Source organism: Coturnix japonica, chromosome Z (genome assembly GCF_001577835.2).
Source record: "Coturnix japonica isolate 7356 chromosome Z, Coturnix japonica 2.1, whole genome shotgun sequence".
In the NCBI taxonomy this organism is placed as follows: Eukaryota; Metazoa; Chordata; class Aves; order Galliformes; family Phasianidae; genus Coturnix; species Coturnix japonica.
Window position 1 is genome coordinate 52,099,261 of NC_029547.1, and position 17,546 is coordinate 52,116,806.

At 37.8% G+C, this 17,546-nt stretch overlaps 1 long non-coding RNA gene across 1 annotated transcript in view; it reads left to right on the top strand.

Annotated features, from left to right (window-relative positions):
- The window catches only part of LOC107306485, a 75,326-nt gene that overhangs the window by 50,764 nt on the left and 7,016 nt on the right, over positions 1-17,546 (top strand). The gene's annotated exons all lie outside the window — the stretch shown is intronic.

The following is a 17,546-nucleotide window of genomic DNA, read 5'->3' on the forward strand; positions in this document are numbered from 1 at the left end:
TACAGTCCTGTTAAGACCATGTTGGCACAGAAGCTGATCTCTTAAAGCAAAAATTAATAACCTGCATCCCTCCAGTGGCATCTGTTTGCTCACATCAAGTATGTATGTGGTTCTGTGTTTGACTTGGCTGGGACTGGTCCAGTGCTGTCCTGCACCCCACGTAGTGCAACACCTTCCAGTATCACCAGGGCAGCTCCTTTGGGCACCATCCTCACAGCTGGATGAGGTCTGGGGCCAAGTGACCTCTATGAGTCAACCAGGGCTTTCCTGCTAAGACCAGTAAAGGCCGGTCCCAGAGAAGGCTAATTAGTGTTGGCCTACTGAATACTAGTGAAATCATTCAAGCTGGGACACATGCTCTGTGCAGATGGACGTTGCTGTGATCTGCTGCCAGACTGAAAAAAAAAAAAAAAAAGAATTTTATGTTATGCACTGTAGACACTCCTTACCTGTTTTAATTTTTAATAAAAATATTCCTTTTTAAGTACCAGAAGCAATATGAGCTTAGTATGAGCTCAGAGGACCGTGCAATACAAGCATAATTGACTCACTGCCATCATTTGCAGGATATTTTTTCCTTTCTGTTTCTTAAGTCTTAATGTTTTTGATGTTCTTAATGGAAATAGAACATGCTAGAGAGCTTGCATTTGACACAGAGCTTACAACGTACTAGTCAATATTGAAATTGGATTTGAATTACTGTGTAAGTAATTGCTGATGAGAAAACTGGAGTAAAATAGATGTGGAGGGACCTAAAGCACCTGCAGGTCATAGGCAAAAGAAACCAGAAATAAAAATGTTTACAGAGGTCAAAGGTTTAAATTTTTAATTATTGTTGTATCAGGAAACAGACCACTTTTTACGTGTGTGGCTTTCCTCTACAAAACCAGAGTTTGTCTTATATGGAAGTTTGGTATATTTCCACTAACCAATGACACAACTGAAAAGTCAAACAGATGAACAATATTTACACTGAACCTTTGAACTGTTGGCCTGATGCTATCACTCTTTTTAATCACAGAGTAGCTCAGTGTTTAACTAACCTTACTTTCATCTTCTCTGTCCCTGCTTGTGCTACATTACCCCATCTGCAATAAACAATGAAGAAAGCTGTAATATCCTGAGTAGTGACTATAACCTGTCCTCCCCTTAATGACAGGTTTATGCAGTTCGTCAAAACTCATCATCTGAACAGATAAAATTGAATTCAGTGACTGGTGAATTGGACATGCTGAAATAAAAGCAGTGAGGTGTCTGTGCTTATTAGGGACTACCTAATAGGAGATAGTCCTGGTGACTTACTGAAAGACAGCCTTGCTGTCATCTAGGGAGTTTTCTGGAAGTCAAAGCCATAAAAACAAGCGAGGAACAGTATTTGCTGTGTTCACTAGACAAAATCTCATTAATACTACTTTGACTGAGAAAAGAATATCACTGCTTGAGGAATTTAAAGTCACTCCCAGTTTAGGGGGCAGATGAAGCCAGTAAGTCACATTCTGATCCAGGACACTCTCAGTGCTGTATGCTGCAAACAGAACTCCTGACCAGACTGACAGTCATGTTTAAACGTTCAGTAGTGATCATGTCAGCTGAAATAGCAGATAAAGTTCCCAGGTAGGCTTCAGGATAAACACCGGGCTGGACAGAACAAGCTTGTCTGCTGTCCAAAACACTTTTGTTTTCTCCACTTACTGAAGTTAGAGCAAAACAAATGAGACCAAAATGATAATTTTAATCTGTTCCCATAAAGATGGATTCACAGCTGTTTCTTGATTCTACCAAATAGTCTAACTAAATACGTACGAATAGAATAACTCAGTGAGTTTTGAGTGATTTTCCTTATCCACGTTGGCATGAAACAGAACTGTTGGGGATCTATTAATGTGTGCACTTGACCTAGGTTGCTATTTCCAGCTTTAGCAATGGTTTTTTTTTTGTTTTTTTTTTTTTTTTTTTTTGTGTGTGTATGTTTGATAGTGGTATTTATTTCTTTTTTCTTATATTCAAAGTATTCACTTGAAAATGAATCTATTAATGCTCTTCCATCATGTAGGGAGGCTGGTAGTCTTGATTTATGTAAGCAAAGTATATTGAAGTCCTTACAGAAAAGGAGGTATGGAAAAGCGAATCTGTAATTGGAGGTTAGCTGGCAAGGAACACTGCCATCACCTCACAGCATTTCTTTTACTACCTTTCCATTGACAGATCTTAGCTCAAATATTATATAGATTTTTTTTTGCCACCAGAGCAGAGGTGAACAAGGCCCTCAGAACTGTCACTGAGACAAAGGAAAATGCTTTCTCATTAGAAAGCTCATTAACAATCTAAGCAGTGATGCAATCAGCACTTGGGGTAATTCTAAAGCCACCTATTCACACTGGCTGGAATGATAACTGGAGACAGATCATGGTGGCAGGATTAATATTTCCCCTGACTTAGGTTTGGTAATTCATGTTCACAGCTATTAAAAGTAAGAGAAAGAAATGTTTCAAAGCTATGTTTGCATTCCCCAGCAGAGCTCTCTGTGATTTCCATTTTGTAGGAGATCTTTCTTTTATCCATTGAGAAGTGGGCATACTAAATCCAAAGACTCCTAATTCATATTTGTCTCCACATCACCACAGGATAAAAACCTGGGGAAGCTACCTGCAGTACTAATAAGTTGGTATTGCCCCTGGCATGAAGAGTGCATATAACTACACTTGTTTGCTGTTTACCTTCCTTTAACAGAGGAACTATAGAGGAGAAGGCAAGGGAAGCTGTTAGTCTACATCCTTCTTTTTCAGTAGATTTTTTCTGCTGGATAAATGGAAAACTCAGATGTGCAACACTGCCAGCCTCTTGAACAATAATATGCTTGTATATGTGGGATAACTCAGTGGAATCTGCTCTGAAGTTCACTGCTGATGCTTTCCTCATGCTTCCTTTTGGTTCTACTCCTCCCTTAGCTCTTTAATTCCTTAAGCATGAAACATTCGAATGGCGTTTGTGCAGCTTCCCCATGCATAAGGTGTCAGTGTGAATCAAGGAGCTGTCACTAAAACATCTTTCACTTAAACATGTTTACATTAAGAGCACCTTTCTAGGTACACTGATGACAGCATCCAAAGGAAGAGAAGAAACTCACAAGTATGTTTTTCATCTTGGCCCTAACTCCTGAGAATTAAACATATGTTTAAGACTGTCTTTGCTCAGGAAAATCATTTAAACCCATTTGGAAAAGGATTCAAGGCAGTCTTTTACATATAAGCAAGCAAATCTCCTGGTAAACACTCTACATTTTGTACTTTTTACTTGCTTCAACAGTGAGAAAGAAGTGCACGTTGCCATGTAACAAAATGATATAAAGTCTGTCCATGGAAGTCCAGCTGAAGACATGAATATTTCTCACTAATACTGAGGATGGTAATCAGACATGAGACCAACACACAGAGAAATAAAAACAGCCTTTCAACCCCACCCCCTCAGCCCACCACCCCACATAACCTTATGTAGCTTGAAGCAAGACAAGCAAGTCAGCATCTCACACCATTCAACAGCTTTGACATGACAGGTATGGTATTTTCTTACCCACAGAATTGCCAAGGAAATCCGCCCTAGCAAAAGTGCAAAAGTTTTCAGTATAAGGAGGTGGGGTGCAAAAACTGGCTTGTAGGCAAAGGTTGAAATGACTCAATCTGAAACAAAATGTAAAGCAATTACTGCTAGGAAAAAAAGATCATGCTGACATTTAAAGGCTGCAGTGATAGTATCTGTCCCTTCCCAGGCTGACATAAGCAGCCTGGATTTGATCCCCAAATGTTTTTGTATTTTATTTTTTGATATTTAGGATGTCCTTTATTCAGAGGTGGGGGGCAGCAGGATGGGTTGCCTTAACTTCAGTTGTTGATGCAGAGAAATAATTGCCATCCCAGAAAGGTAATTACATATGCCATTGTTTATACACATAATAGGCCTGGAAAAGCATGTTCTGCAGATAGGAAAAAAGAAAACCCTGCTTTCACATCAGGGCGGAACACTATGTAAAGTGACAGATTGCCACAAATAGCATTCAAACCCTTGCACATTAGTGGTTGATTTTTCTTCTGGGGAAGAGTGAGGGGGAGGGATGAAGGCTATGGAATAGGTTGGAGGGAGGAAAGAAGACGGTTTTTCCTCAGCAGACACAGTAGCATATCCAGTGTTTTTTGGCCTCCTGATTGCTGCTAAATGAATCTGATCTTTAAGAAGTTGTTATTAAAGTCATTGCCTCAAAGCGATGTTTTCAGTTGCTGCCATCTTGTGCAAATACCGCTTTTTCTAAAGTGGCCTTAATCTGAGTTGCTTTCAAAGCATACCAAATAATCTGGTAAATATGGTAGGGCACCATGCATCCCTTCTTTGTGCCTTTAGTATCACATAGAAAGTGAATTTAGGTCACAAAAGGGCAGCTAAAGTCCCTTTTCTCCCCTCTCGTTGTAATATATCTAACAACAAAAGAATAAAACAAACAGTGTGCTGTGATGTCAAACCTATTTCTTTCTTTCATTTTTTTTTTTAAAATGCAAAATATGTATTTATTTCTTCAAAATATTGAAAGTATCAGGGCTGAACAAAGGAAAAAAAATACATATGTATTTCGATATTGAACCGAGCATTGTTAGATGCTGAAGCAATTCATAGCAGGGCTATTCGCTGCTGCAGTGTCCAGCAAATTGCATGACCTGCTTGTTAGGCTTGACAACAGTGTTTTACCTAACAAAGGCCTCAACAGCTCAGAGCAGCAGAGGAATGTCAAAATGAGCACATTTCACACACAGATGTGTGACCATAATAGTCTATAAGAAGATGCATGGGGTGGAGGGAAGGGACTGGGGGCTGGGAAGGCTAACAGTTAACAGTGGGGACATGGCCCTGCTGACCACATTTAATCAACCCTTCTGTAAACAATTCAACATTTTCATTGTTCTCTAAAAACTAATAAAGAGAAACAAGCACTTTTCATTCATCTTGAAGTAATTTTCTGTCAGGTTTGAGCCCCTTGTGGCCTACAGCTTGTGCATTGCTAGCTGTGTGATACAACAACTATTTCAATTTATTTTACAAACTCTGGCCATTCATATGTCAGTTAGTGTTCACCAAGCCGGCATCTGAAATTGTGCAGTTAACGAGTTTTACAACATTTCTATCAAGAGAAACTGTTTAGCATAACTGACTCTTAAGGAGTTATTATACCTCTAAAAATCCATTTTAAGGGGCATTATTTAAATAAAATAGAAAAACGGTTCACTGCCTTTTAAAGGGGCTACAAAAAAAGTCCATCAGATCCAGTGCAGTAATCCTCAGCTTAAAGCACTCTTGAGAGCACTTCTGGGAATTATCAGCATAATGAAATGTTTTGTGAAATGTCCAGATAGATTCCTCTACTCAACAATTTTACTGCACCATATTTATTTTCCTCCTAGTTTTTAAAGAAGTGAATTACTTTTTTGAGGGGATGACTCTACGTTGTGCAGATTAACTGAACACATTATTGCCAAGGCTGTAGTATAAGTGAGGGTTTCAGTCTGTGTGCAGTCTATATACATCAGCAAGGGAAAAAAAGAAGTAAAGCCCTTTATGCTATAGTCAGCTCTAAAAGGGTTAAATCACAATGGAGCTTATGCAGATTTGCATTCCTCTTGTACTACATTTTTCCCATACTCTTAAACAACTTTGTTATACAATGGCACCTGTAAAATGCATTACTGAGAACAATTCTTAAGTTAATTAAATAACAAAAAAGCTTATAAAACTGAAATTTGGTTTAAAACATTTTGAAAAGGAAAAGCCTCTGAATTTTAATTTAAAGAGTAGATATCTACATATTAACTGCAATGACCAGTGATCCAAATCTGCTAAAGCCAAGACTCCATGGTGGTAGAAAAACGACAACATATGAGTGAGTTAACTTCAGCATATTAAACCACCTAGTGGAGTAAGAACTATACCTGCCACATTAATTAATGTTTCTACCTGAAGTGAGCCCTGTAAGAGGAAAATTGTCCCTAATATAATAACAATAGTTAAAATATGCAAATGCATATACAATATGCACTGATGCACTGGCAATAGAGATGTGATGGCCTATCTGCCATTATTAGTTCAACATCGTTACTGTCTAGATCAACCAGAATCATCAGAATTAAATGCTAGCAAAAAGTTTGCCTCTTCACCTGTCCTGCAAGGAAAGGCTGAAGCAGCTGGGTTTGTTTAGCTCAAGAGGAGACTCTGGGGAGAACTCACTGAAATCTTCCAGTACTTGAAGGGGGCATATAAGCAGGAGGGGGACCAACATTTTACACAGACAGTGATAAAGCAAAGGGGAATGGATTTAAACTGAAAGGAAGGGGGAGTGGGGGGTGGTGGTGGTGGTTTAAGATAGATGTTAAGAACAAATTCTTCAGGTAAGGCTCTGGCACAGGCTGCCCAGAGAAGCTGTGGGTGGAGGTGCTCAAGGCATTAGATAATCTTCGATGTCCCTTCCAACCTGAGCCACTCAGTGAGTCTATGATAAGTTTTGTATCAGGAGAGATTTCTGCATCAGTTCTAAGGTGGAGAGCCTAACATTGCCAGCACTGGATATCAATGCAAGGAGTTCAAGTACTGATCCACAAGGCACACAGTTGATATTTTGTGATTTTGGCAGTTTTTCAGGGTGAAGGTACATTTCCAGGTTTATAAAGGCTTTCTAGAGTTGCTGTGTCCAAGGGTTTTGCAAGACAGAAGTACGTGTAAGGTTCCTTCTAATCAGGCAAATCTATGATTGGTCAACATGAAATGAGATAGCAGGCACTGTCCTAATTGGACTACAATCAGTTTTGCATATGCTAAGCATTTTGGCCCTGGTTTATGTCTACAGTCACTGTCATTTTTACTACATGGTTAGAGCAATCACTTTACTTACAACTGAAATATTTTCTGAAGTGGTGTCATACTTTTTAGTGCTCTACCTCAAACATGCATAGGAAAACATGAAAAATATGAGAAGGAAGATTTTTAAAGCAACATTGTTCAAACTTGTATTGCAGTCAGTGGAAAACAGCTATACAAATAATGTGCTGGTGACTGAGATAATGAAAAGTAAGAAAGGATGAAGTCTATCCTATTTCTAGAATAGAGATATTAGAGATATTGGATGTCAAAATATAATAGCATCCACCGTAGAGAAAAAAACTTATCCAGTTCCAGAGAGCAAGCTAGGAGGGACAAGCCCAGGTTCATTTTGTATAATAGAAAGAAAATAACAGTGAAGCAAGAGGAGTGAGCTGAGAATAATCCTGCTGATACTTTCCAATCTTGTGCATTCAGGCTTAGTTATTCTTGGTTTACTGTATGATCAGCTAGCAGATGTTATTGCAGGTCTCCTGGAATAACATGTAAATGGATCATTAAGGTATTTTTCGTGTCTCTCCATGTCCTCCTCCATTTGGACCCCTTCTTCTCCTTGGCATATTGAAAATTCTGATGGGGGACTAGGAACTGTATCTACAACCAGTGCAAGTGGCAGGAGCTCTAAGTCAAAAAAGAATGGATAACGATTAATCGGAAAACTATAAAGTGACCTTAGGAACCAGCTTAACTGTAGTTATGTATTGCAACACAGTGAATTATAGTAATGTATTCCATGAGCTTATATATTATGGCAGTAGGAATTCTTTGTTCCCTCATTATTTATGTATGCATATTTGGCCAAAACAGAGGTTAAATATTTTTTCAAGCATGCACAAAGTTTTCACTGATTTTCTGTTCTGTGGTGTAAGATCATTTACTTTTGGAGAAACAACTACTCAAAACAGAAAGAGAAAAACGAGGGTGAGCTTTAGCTATAACAGGTTTAATTATAGCAAATGAAACCTTAATAACTGATTTTTCAAACAAACAAAACTTTAATGCTTGTTCCACTTATTTTTAAATTTTTAAAATTAGTCCTGAAAGGACTATTTTACTCCTTCATGTAATATGCACAGCGAAGTAGAGAGTGAAGTAGTTAAGAGGCACTCAAGCTTGAAAGCAGCCTGTCTCTATCATAGCCACACCTGCCTCTAAAATTAAAGGCATAACAGTTGGAGTATCCCTTTTGTTGCTTTTACTTCCCTTCCAAGAAATATGGATTTATTTTATTTTATTTTGCTATGGAAAGGCTGTGTACATGTCCTAATAATTTTTGAACTCAATAACTAACCACAGTTGAAATGCTAAGGGTGTGGAAGATATTTTGAATCTAGAAGCAAAGCAAGAAACTGTTTGTACTTGTACCTCACCAGTGTCAGATGCTTCCAAATTATGACCTTTGGCTGGGTCTTAGCTAGCAGCTCAATTTTCTCCATTCCATAGAACATCTGTTATTTTAGTAATATCCAAATCAACTTCCAGATGCTTAATGATTTAAATATGGCTACCTTCATTACTATTACTACCCAAGGTCCTCAAAGCTTTTGTACCTCTTTCAGTTAAGACAACCAGTTACAACCTCACATTAAGACAATCAAATCTACATAATCTGCAACTCCATAGGTATGGGGGTTTGCTTATTCTTAAGGTATGGTATAGAAAACTATGTAAAAACCCAAATTTCTTTAAGCAATCACAGACATTAGAAACAATGTATGAAAGATTTTCATTAATTAAAAAGAAACCCATGAAAAGAACCTACTGCAACAGGCTGTAGAATCCACACTATAAAAGTAGCTTTACTTTGGTAGACCTTAGAGAAAGAAAAGATATATGAGCAGAAGAAAGAATAAGTAGCTTGGGCATCTACCTGGTGAATCTGGAAGTTGACTGGACTCTGGGAAAAGAGCAATACACAAATTGGCACAAAGTATGCAGGTATTCCAAGAGATGTCAGAGAAGTATTTTTAAAAGGCAATGCTGCCCAGGGTGCTGGGTGTCAGCTGCTTCTCTGTAATTTAGCAGTGGGAAATGTGTTCAAGAAGCAGCCCCAGGCTTGGACTACACCAAAAGCTACTTTCAGTAACTGAGTTGTGGAGAGGAGCAAAACAGAGACGTGCAACTCACGTGATTTAATAGATTTATTTCATCTTAGGGTTCTAGGTCCTTGGTGTTATATAAGCCTTATCAGCAAGCTCACAAAGAGACCGAGTCATGCATCCATGAGGTAGAACAAAGTCATCCTTCCTTTGTCTTCTTGACTGCCATCAGGACTGCAGAGATGTTTTCTCAGGGAGAACACCCTGTTTGTTTGGGCACTGACATTCCTTCAGCTAAACTACAATTTCTGCTTTCACTGAGTACAGGTTTCACATACTGTCTTCCATCTGTGGGAAATTTTCTTCATAGCAATAGCAATGATATCACTGATATGGTGATTTTCTGGGGAAGAACATACAGTGAGACTTCTTGTCAGAAAGAAACTGTAGATAGCAAAAGTTAAGCAATAAACAGTATCTTTAATGTCCTGGAAAGCCAAAACTTGAATGTTTCAGGAGTTTCATCATTCTATATGTCAACTACTCACCTCAGGTGACAGTATTAGAGATTCTTCCTGGAAGAAAGGCAATAAAAAGTCTTGCTGTACTTTAGAGACTGTTCAAACAGATAATTTAGCACTGTGAAATATGTGTCACATTTGCAGTAAAGATATTCTGAAGAGTAAGAGCAAGTGGACACTTAATAAACATTTGGTGATATCTCGTAGTCAGTCATAGCCTATAATTATGTGTACTGTGTGTTGTGGCTTCATTGACAGGGTCCACTTTGTGGGACTTAAAGCCTGAAAGGCTGCTGTTCATCTGTTAAAGTAGACAATATAATTAGTAGTGGTGATGTGGAAAACTGCAAGGGGAGATATCAATCACTGCCTGTTCTCAGTAGACAAGTTTGCTCTATAACACTGGGACGAACTGAGGCAAAGATGGCAGAGATCTAAAGTGGTACGATCATATTTAGGACAGTGAAATCTTTTCCTGGGCTTTAATGGATTTAGACCAGATTTCTTATCCTCTGTGAGTGGAAACATGACACCGGATAATTTACTAAGCTCCCAATGATTTAGGTTCTTTAGTATGTCAAGGAAGGGGATAGAAGAATAGAATGGAAAGATTCTCCTCATTCTTTTAAATTAAGATTCCTTTAAGAGTATTTTCTTTAGACTAATTAGATCTTGCAGTATTTAATGTGCTTTCACTAGTTTGTCTAGGAATGAAACATGTGTTTTCAAGATTGTCTTGTCAACTCTAGCCTACAAATGTGGGAACTGAGTCTATATGTCAGAGGCTGAGCAACAGGTCAAAGCTTTCAGAATTTCATAGAAGTGAGATAACCACAGTAGAAGGAAGCGAGGAAGAACCTAACATAAAAAAGAAACAGAATGGTGATTTTTCTGTCTGTCCAAATTAGTACAAGAAACAGTGCAAGTACCATTTTTTTTTATTCCCCCTGTGCAGTTCTTTTTGGAAGATCATAGAAAAAATTACCCATTCAAATATTATTATGTAGATTGTTGACATGGGGTTCACTAAAGCAATTTGGCCATGTCCCTTGAGTGTATTTTCCAACTGTACATCAAACCGTACACAGCTGTAAAATATGCTGCATATTTATCATGTCGCATCTGTGACACTGTAAGTAAAACACTTCCTAATGTAACTTGCTCTAAAATAGCACTCAAAGTGATAGGAAATAGTAAAATTATAAAATTCAGTTCTTTTGTCCAATATGAAAGTGTATATTCTTATGCATAAAGTGCACTTGTACTCATTTATTTCTTTAAATATTTTTTATGTATATTTTACTTAGATTGTGCAAATGATTACTGTGGACATTCAGATTTATGCACTTATTAATTCTGTAACTTATAAACCTGGTGAATTACCATGTTTTGCTAAATTTTTATCTAAATAAATGCTATTTAAAGGCTTATTAAACTGATGAACACTTCTAAAAGAGGAATTGCACTAGTGCAGATTTAAATGAGAGACAAGTTCTAAGTTAGGATGCATCTACAAAGCTAAGTGGTAGCAATGAAATGCTCATCAACTACAAAACAGTTACTGTTTTTTTAAAACACAGCTGACTGTATTATACCTTGTTGTTTCTTTTACAACAAAATATCTTCATTAAGAGTGTAAAAGGTGGATGTGCAGCTTTCTTGAACTCCTGTGTAATAATTCCTACGTAAACTCTGAAAATGTAACTGATAATATGTCAATGATTACTATACAAAGAGGTTAAATATTACAGCTGATTTCCTCACTGAAATCCAATCCAGGGATTAGCAACAATGGGGAATCTGTTTTATTTGCATTTAATTTGTACCTTCACACTATTATCTCCCATATTTTAGTTTCAGGAAATGTGGTCTCAGGCTATTATAACCACATTTCATGCTGCAGTTGCACTGTTATTTGAGCTGTAGGGTTGGAAACGACTCACTGAAAAAATCAAGCCAGCATACTTTATTTTAATTATACTATAGCTGTGTCTAAATACAAGAAAATACTACAGTATATATTTAATATGGAGTACAGATTAACAGTTTTATGAGACATAAAATCTATCTATATCATTTTCTATTTACAAATCAGTTATATATCTTTCAACAAAACAAATGCCTATGGAGTAAAAATGAATAAGGAGACCGTCAAACTAGCAATCATATAAGCAGTAAATAACATCTTAATTGGCCTGGAATGCTGGAGTTTGATTTTTTGGGGACTAAGTTTTATTTATTGATCTATATGGCATATTTGTCTTTTCACTGTTTTGTACAAGTCTATTCCCTTTCCTCAATATCGGATCCATGTATGGTTTTATATAGCAAATCCCATCTGGGGAAATAGCCAAGTAAGAGAAGCACTGTTGCTTCTGGTAAAACCATCCATTTAAAAGCCTTCACTGAGGCAAAGATAACTTCACAGTTTTTACACTTTGTCTTCTGATAAAAAAAAAAAAAAAAAAGGAAAGTGAGAGAGACTAGAAATGCTGCTATTACGATGCTACCACCCAATGCATGCTTCAGCGATTCTTCACACTTCAGTGGCTTGGCAGCAGTGAGAAAACAAGAAAGGGCCTGATGAAGACTGGATATGTCTTTTAAATGTCTCTGCCCATTCAATTCACCAGTCAGGTCTGAGGGCAGGAATGGATAAATTTGGCTTGATGACTCCAGAAAAACCACGTTTCACCTTTGAATCCTGCTGAGATCTGGAAAATTCAACTCTCCTCTGCCTGCTGTCTAGACTGGGATATGCTCTTTGCTAAAGCACAGGTGTCTGCTGCTGGAGTCAGTGCTGTGGAAGGGAATGCATCCATCAACGATACCTGTTCCTTATGAAAATGCTGCTGGAAATGTCACTCTGCAGACATTTCTTTGCTATTTTGCTAAGGACTGCTAAAGTTTGGCCCTTAAAAGTGTTTCTGCTGGAGGTGTTTGAGAAAACAGTTTACAAACAGAAACGTTGCACTTACTTGACTTCTGCTTTTGTGATTTTATAAACACTGGAAAAGAAATCCTCTGATAGCTGCCATTTGCTCTGGTATAACCTTAACGGTCTGGAAATGAGCTAATGAAATTTTTTGGTGTGTCTTTTAGAGAATACATTTGCATTTGACATAATTAGTTGTAGGCAGATCCAGCTCCATCCAGGGGGAATCTCAAGACAACTGCTTTGCTGACTATTAGTGCCTAATTTCTGAATGTCAAACCCTGCACATCTTAATTTCTAGAGAATAAGCTCAATTGAACTTGCTCCCCAGTTATGCAAAAACTGCTCAGATAAAACCAAGTGGACACCAATGTAATGAATGTGGTTATTAAATTGTTTCAATTGAAAGAACCCTATTCTTACACCATCATAATGGGAACAATTTATCCCCACTGATCGGCCTGTCTCTTTTTTCTGAGCTCTCTTTGATCTTGAAGCATATTGCAGTGGTGTGTCCTATTGAAAAGCAAAACTGGGGCAATTTTAATGCTTTTGTACCTTACCAGTGCTCTATTTTTTCGCTGTTTAAAAATAGCTGTTAATTATAAGTGCAGTTTAAATGTCTCAAGTGACCCAGAAATGCAGGTTGGAATGAGACAGATTGTGTGTCTCATATAAAACAGATGTACTTTCACAGAGCAGTCTGAATTCAGACCTCAATATGTATCTTTCTCTAAGGTTATTTCAGTCAGGTATTGAGCTCGTCTAGCACTGAGTTATAAAATCCCACACATTTTGAACAATGAAGAGAAAACTGGATCTATATTTACCTCAAGAATGAAAAGTCTCTTTTTCTGTGTGGGTGTATTTTGCTGGTAGTGGCTGATGGGATAGGGGCATTTCCCTTCGACTTTGGAGACCCAGGAGAACAGATGCCTCATTTAATCTCCACCTCTTCTTCCTCCTGATGTAATAAGCCCATGCTTTTAAAGAACATTTAGTGGTAATAAACTTTCAGGAACTCCTCTTATTTCTACTAGATTAAGCACTGAACAAGTACCAGCCATACCTTGTAGCTACAAAATTTCAAGGTTTTCCTGTTTTTGAGTGGCACAAAGAAGACTTTTGTATTTTTTTCTTCTATCACTGATACCTTTTCATTCCTGTCTGTGATGAGGTTCATCAAGAGAAGTCTGAAAAATAGCACGTAAATTACATCAAGGTGTCTTAGTGATTTACTGGAGAGCCTTAACAAATCAGTCATTTATATGTCTATTTATTTGTATGCTGTTAGACAGCAATTTATTTGTGTTTCAATTCAGGTGCGAGAGTCTGTTTTACCTTTCAGATTAGAATGGGCTGTCGAGTGCAATGAATTTGAGGAGCTCTCCTGCGTCCCCAAAGATCAGAGGCACACATTTCAAAGCCACCACCACTTCATGAAACAGGATGGTTTAATGGTGAGGGAAGGCAAGGGTCAGTGTAATTTGGATTGCACACTCAGATCTCACCCATTAAGTGAGACTAACACCTTAACACCTAGTTAAGGGGTGCACACTGCGGGGAGGAATGGTCTGTGGCTGCAGGAGAACCCACCTGCTCTGCACCTAAGCAGGAAACCTGAGACAAAAGGGCACTGGGAACTCCTTCCCCTCTGTTGGTTGCTACACATCACACACCCCTTTCCCTTCATGCCACCAAAGAATAAAGTAAAAAAATAAGGTAGCACAAATCCACCACATTTCTTGACCCACAAAAGCTTCTTTTTTAAAAAAATTACAAACAAACAAAACCAAAAAACAGATTTTTGAGGTTCATTCTCAGACTGGTATTCATATAACTAGATATTCATTAGATAAACAGAGAAATGCTTGGAGGCTGTAAATGCAGTGTGAAGTTTCCTTTGTTTCCTCAAGAATGAAAACTGGAGCTCCCGGAGATTATTTTCAGTGCTAGAGATTTTGGGAATGTAATTCTAATTTTGTTTTGTTTTCAGTGCTCTCAAAACATCTCCTGAATCTCAGAGAATGGTAAGAGAATATATTGGCTATGATACATTGTGGTACTGCAAGTCACAAACTACTTGTTTCAAACGTCAGTCTCAAAAGTCAGTGATTATGTCTACCTTTGGGAACTTTCTAATTGTGGAAACAAAAGTGATTCATTTCAATATCCTCACATTAACACAATGCTATCTTGATAGAAAACACAATTTTGAGAAGAACTGAAACATTAATATATATATATATTTGAAAGAAGAAAACTAATATTTGAAAAAAAGTTTCATCAGCCTTTGATATCTTTTCACCTTGGAATTCACTTTGGGAGTATATTTGGTTGCATGAAGGATTTCTCCAGGTGTAGATCTCAAGAGAAAATTTTCTACTAAAACTATGAACTTTCTTTCATCCTAGTGATTAAGCAATAGGACTGAGCGTCAGTTTAAACGATTAACTATCTACTTGATAAAGCAGTATGAACTGGAACAGATACTTAAAAATGAGAGCTATGCTAATGTGAACTGGACACCCATTGAATAGCTCTGTAGTACTGAGCCCCTTAATTTGAATTTAGGCATCAGTATTTTCACTGCATTCAGAATAATTCCTTCTAACCTGAGGTAAATGGAGACAGCTAACTGCCAAAGGAATTCTGCAGAGTGCAAGAAAACTTTGTCAACTTTGCCACAGTGGTGGTTGGATCCCATATCAATTTTGGTGCTTTAATTTTAAATTTCCTGTCACTACTGGATGCAAGTGCCTGTGTTGCTACAGTAAAACCAAACCATCTTGTCACAGGGGAGAATGAGAGTCCACATTAGAAAGCATTTTTTTTTTTTTTTTTAATTACACATTACACACATGAAAAAAAATCTACTTAGAAAAAGTTTTCGTGTTTTGCCTTGCACAGAAATAGGCAAAAATCAGTGTCTCTGGAATGAAAGAAAAACCTTATGAGAGTGGGTCATATGTGAGAATAAAATATGGTGAGACAAATCTCTAAAGAGGTAGAAGTCACAATGATTTATTTATTTATTTATTTTTTCACATCTTCAGTAAACACTGAATAGATAATATATGTAATAAATAAGTAACAAAGGATGGCAGACTGCAGTGTCAATAGGCAGCAGCAGTAGAGAACTCAGCTGCTAGGTCTACCTTCCTAACGATTTTGTGTGTAAAGTCTTAAACTGGCCTCTGTTGAACAGTTAAACTGGTTTTACGGACCAGTAATTCTATTCAGGATTGGCAAAGTTAATGTGAGCATGCTGACTTTTTGTGTTGTTAACGTTAATTAGACTTTTTTTCCTTTAGATTGATAAACAATCTTTTAGTAAATTCCTATTTGTCAGGAAAAAAACCCACTGTGTCAGGGAATTCATTATGTTTGTTGTGAGTAGTTCTGTTATGATTTCTCCCCTTATTTCAGACATAAAACAGAATAGCTGTATGTTGCATATCAGACAGAACATATACATGCATATAAATGCTTTCTATCTCCAGCCTTTGAATTTGCTGTCATGAATGGTAATGAGCAAACCTCAAATATTTGGAGGCTCAATTCAGAGAGGTACCCTATGATTGAAATATCTAGGATCCCTCCTATGAAGCAATCTTTCAGTTCAGCATTAATGAAGCTGCTGCCCTAGTCCTTTATCTTCTTTCAGATGCACATGATGCAGGGACTTTGGAGCAGGTCCAGAGGAGAGGAACAGAAAGAGGCATAGGTCAAGGAAATACGATCCTTGAAGAAACCCTGAATGGAGAGTGTTCATCCCCTAGAAATGAAGACTACCAGGGGACATGGGCATGGTCACTGTCCTCCCATACTGAAAAGCCTGGTGCAAAAGAGCGAAGAGGTCTGTCCTCCCCTCACAGAGGCTGAAGAGAAATTAATCTTCGATGCAGAAAGTTAGAATCAGGCATGATACTGGGAAATGCTTTCTAGCATAGAGGTGAGGAGTAGCCCAGATTTTTGGGTGTGGTTACAGGAAGATACCATCATCACAACAGTGAGATGTAAGGGGCAGGTTAAAAAAAGATCTATCAGAAGTGGAGCAGTGATAGATTCTGCTGTTTTAGGGATTCACTTGACCAGCTTACAAAAGCCTTTGACCTTTCTCCTGACTACTCTTTCCTCTTCCCTCCCCAGTAATCTGTAATCTGTTGTATTGCTTTCTACTGTAGTGCTTCCAAAGAAACATTTCTTGTCTTCCATAAAAACACATTTATCAGTATGCCGCTTCTTTTCTCTCTTTCCCCTTACCTCTAGTATCTCTCTACTAGAGCTATCAATGAAAATCTAATTGACAAATCAAACTAAGCTGAAAAAATACAGTATAAGCAGTCAGTAATTTTTTTGTTGGCCCATGAGTACCTCTCTATTTGTCATTAATACACTTGCATAATCAGCAAATTTACTATTTACATTTTGTGCTTGAAACAAAACAAAATTTTTTTTGCCCACATTCCTCAACCTTTATGGTTATGAGGAATCACATGGCCTGGTCTGAAAAGGTCCAGAATGGTATTTAGTTTCAACCTCCCTGCTCTGTGCAGGGTCACTAGCTGCCAGACCAGGCTGCTCAGAGCCACATCTACCATGACCTTGAATGCAGCCTAGAATGGGGCATCCACAACCTCCTTGGGCAGGAGGAGTTTGGAGACAATTTCATGCTTTTGATATGGTAATCCCATAACTGCTTCATGTAAATTAAATAAGCTTTAAAGCAAGGACAGAACCCAGATCTTTTCCAGACATTATCCTCAGGGTTGAGCTACTTTCAGCCATCTCCAATTTCTTGTCTGTGTCTCCATTGTTGCTCTTTGATTCTTACTAACTGATTTGACAAATTTTATCCTGGGTGACAGAGCTACTGCAATATGGTATGTTAGGAAAGAGTGGTGGCTTTGGATAAGAGCTGGAAGACAGATTTCAGATGGATAAAACTGAGCTAGTACAGAGACAGCAAACAACTACTCCTTTGGCCATGGTTTGAATAGAAGGACTGAAAATTATGAATAATGAATACATTATGCTTTTGTTTTTAAGGTTAATCCCAAATCTGAGATGGAAGTAACACTAATTCATATTCATAGAAAGTTTAGAAATTGTAACTTGGGGAAACTCTTTTTAGGA